Here is a 3,691-nt window from a genome sequence, read left to right on the forward strand (position 1 = left end):
GAGTATCAATCTCAAGAACTCCTTTCTTCTTATTAGTCCCATTGTTCACAGGATTCCTTTCAGAAGTGTACATGAATTGGTTATTTGCAACCATTTCAATTAGCTCTTGAGCTTCTGCAGGCGTCTTCTTCAAATGAAGAGATCCTCCAGCAGAGCTATCCAAAGACATCTTGGATAGTTCAGAGAGACCATCATAGAAAATACCTATGATGCTCCATTCAGAAAGCATGTCAGTAGGACATTTTCTGATTAATTGTTTGTATCTTTCCCAAGCTTCATAGAGGGATTCTCCATCTTTCTGTCTGAAGGTTTGGACTTCCACTCTAAGCTTACTCAATTTTTGAGGTGGAAAGAACTTTGCAAAGAAGGCATTGACTAGCTTTTCCCATGAGTCCAGGCTTTCTTTAGGTTGTGAGTCCAACCATGTCCTAGCTCTGTCTCTTACAGCAAAAGGGAATAGCATAAGTCTGTAGACCTCAGGGTCTACCCCATTAGTCTTGACAGTGTCACAGATTTGCAAGAATTCAGCTAAAAACTGATGAGGATCTTCCAATGGAAATCCATGGAACTTGCAATTCTGTTGCATTAGAGAAACTAACTGAGGCTTAAGCTCAAAGTTGTTTGCTCCAATGGCAGGGATAGAGATGCTTCTCCCATAGAAGTCGGGAGTAGGTGCAGTAAAGTCACCCAGCACCTTCCTTGCATTGTTTGCATTGTTGTTGTTTTCGGCTGCCATGTCTTCTCCTTTGAAGATTTCTGTTAGGTCCTCTACAGAGAGTTGTGCCTCAGCTTCTCTTAGCTTTCGCTTCAAGGTCCTTTCAGGTTTAGGGTCAGCTTCAACAAGAATGCCTTTGTCTCTGCTCCTGCTCATATGAAAGAGAAGAGAACAAGAAAATATGGAATCCTCTATGTCACAGTATAGAGATTCCTTGAGGTGTCAGAAGAACAGAAAAATAGAAGAAAGAGGTAGAAGAATTCGAACTTAATCAGATAGAGTTCGAATTGTGCATTGAGAAGGAGTGGTACTCCATAAATAGAAGGATGTAGGAAGAGGGGAAGAGAATTTTCGAAAATTAATTAAAAAGTTTTAAAATCATTTTGAAAAATTGATTGATAATTTTCGAAAACTCAAAGTGGAAAAAGAATCAAGTGATTTTTGAAAAAGATTTTGAAATTAGAAGTCAAAAAGATTTGATTGAAAACTATTTTGAAAAAGATGAGGTTAAGAAGATATGATTGGTTTTTAAAAAATATGTGATTGAGAAGATATGATTTGAAAACAATTTTAAAAAGATTTGATTTTAAAAATTAATGACTTGCCTAACAAGAAAAGATATGATTCAAACATTAAACCTTTCTCAACAGAAAAGGCAACATACTTGAAATGTTGAATCAAATCATTAATTGATAGCAAGTATCTTTGAAAAAGGAAAGAAATTAATTTTGAAAACATTTGATTGAAAAGATATGATTTGAAAAAGATTTGATTTTGAAAAACTTTGAAAACTTGAAAAAAAATTGATTTGAAAACAAAATCCTCCTCCTTGTGCCATCCTGGCGTTAAACGCCCAGAATGGTGCACATTCTGGCGTTTAACGCCCAATGCACTACCTTTTTGGGCGTTAAACGCCCAACCAGGCACCCTGGCTGGCGTTTAAACGCCAGTCTGTCCTTCTTCACTGGGCGTTTTGAACGCCCAGCTTTTTCTGTGTAATTCCTCTGCTGTATGTTCTGAATCTTCAATTCTCTGTATTATTGACTTGAAAAGACATAAATAAAAAAAATATTTTTGGATTTTTAATAATGAGGAATAATCAAAATGCAACTAAATTCAAATAACAATGCATGCAGGACACCAGACTTAGCAGTTTGTATACTACTGACACTGACAAAATGAGAATGCATATGGAAAACAACAAAACACTCAAGTCAAGAGAATTCAAAGATCAGAGTAAGAAATAATCAAGAATTACTTGAAGATCCTTAAGACACATGAATGAATGCATGCAATTGACACCAAACTTAAAATGAGACACTAGACTCAAACAAGAAACATAAAATATTTTTGGTTTTTATGATTTTAAAAAAAAAAATTTTTTTTTGGATTTTTCAAAAATTATATGGAAAAGAAAAACAAAGGTATCAAAATTCTTAATGAGAATTCCAGGAATCATGCAATGTTAGTCTAAAGCTTTAGTCTAAAGGAATTAGACATGGCTAGCCAAGCTTCAGCAGAACATTGCATTCAAGAGCTAAATTAATGAAGATCAATCAGCTTGGTGATGATAAGAACATCACTTTGAAACACTAGAATTCATTCTTAAGAACTCTGAAGAAAAATACCTAATCTAAGCAACAAGATGAACCGTCAGTTGTCCATACACAAAACAATCCCCGGCAACGGCGCCAAAAACTTGGTGCACGAAATTGTGATCACTACAACTTCGCACAACTAACCAGCAAGTGCACTGGGTCGTCCAAGTAATAAACCTTATGCGAGTAAGGGTCGATCCCACGGAGATTGTTGGTATGAAGCAAGCTATGGTCACCTTGTAAATCTTAGTCAGGCAGACTCAAATGGGTATAGTGATATACGAATAAAGCATAAAGATAAAGATAGAGGTACTTATGTAATTCATTGGTAGGAACTTCAGATAAGCGTATGAAGATGCCTTCCCTTCCGTCTCTCTGCTTTCCTACTGTCTTCATCCAATCCTTCTTACTCCTTTCCATGGCAAGCTTATGCAAGGGTTTCACCGTTGTCAGTGGCTACCTCCCATCCTCTCAGTGGAAATGTTCAACGCACCCTGTCACGGCACGGCTATCCATCTGTCAGTTCTCGATCAGGCCGGAATAGAATCCATTGATTCTTTTGCGTCTGTCACTAACGCCCCGCCTTCAGGAGTTTGAAGCACGTCACAGTCATTCAATCATTGAATCCTACTCAGAATACCACAGACAAGGTTAGACCTTCCGGATTCTCTTGAATGCCGCCATCAGTTCTTGCCTATACCACGAAGATTCCGGTTAAAGAACCCAAGAGATAAACATTAGAGCCTTGTTTGCTTGTAGAACAGAGTGGTTGTCAGTCACTTGTTCATAGGTGAGAATGATGATGAGTGTCACATAATCATCACATTCATCATGTTCTTGGGTGCAAATGAATATCTTGGACAAAGAACAAGCGGAATTGAATAGAAGAACAATAGTAATTGCATTAATACTCGAGGTACAGCAGAGCTCCACACCTTAATCTATGGTGTGTAGAAACTCCACCGTTGAAAATACATAAGAACAAGGTCTAGGCATAGCCGAATGGCTAGCCTCCCAAAGAGGGTTCAATCATAAAAACATGATCAAAAGATCCTCAGATTGAAAGATGTAAATACAATAGTAAAAGGTCCTACTTATAGAAAACTAGTAGCCTAAGGATGAGTAAATGACATAAAAATCCACTTCCGGGCCCACTTGGTGTGTGCTTGGGCTGAGCAATGAAGCATTTTCGTGTAGAGACTCTTCTTGGAGTTAAACGCCAGCTTTTATGCCAGTTTGGGCGTTTAACTCCCATTTTGGTGCCAGTTCCGGCGTTTAACGCTGGAAATTCTGAGGGTGACTTTGAACGCCGGTTTGGGCCATCAAATCTTGGGCAAAGTATGGACTATCATATATTGCTGGAAAGCCCAGGATGTCT

The 3,691-nt window shown here is 38.0% G+C and overlaps 1 non-coding gene across 1 annotated transcript; it reads left to right on the plus strand.

The window, feature by feature from the left end:
* Nucleotides 1-223: 223 nt before the first annotated feature.
* LOC130978874 (small nucleolar RNA R71) lies at nt 224-331 on the plus strand. The gene has a single exon (XR_009086482.1). It is a non-coding gene; the product is annotated as a small nucleolar RNA R71 (small nucleolar RNA).
* Nucleotides 332-3,691: the final 3,360 nt, after the last annotated feature.

The sequence above is a fragment of the Arachis stenosperma genome, chromosome 4 (assembly GCF_014773155.1).
Source record: "Arachis stenosperma cultivar V10309 chromosome 4, arast.V10309.gnm1.PFL2, whole genome shotgun sequence".
NCBI lineage: Eukaryota > Viridiplantae > Streptophyta > Magnoliopsida > Fabales > Fabaceae > Arachis > Arachis stenosperma.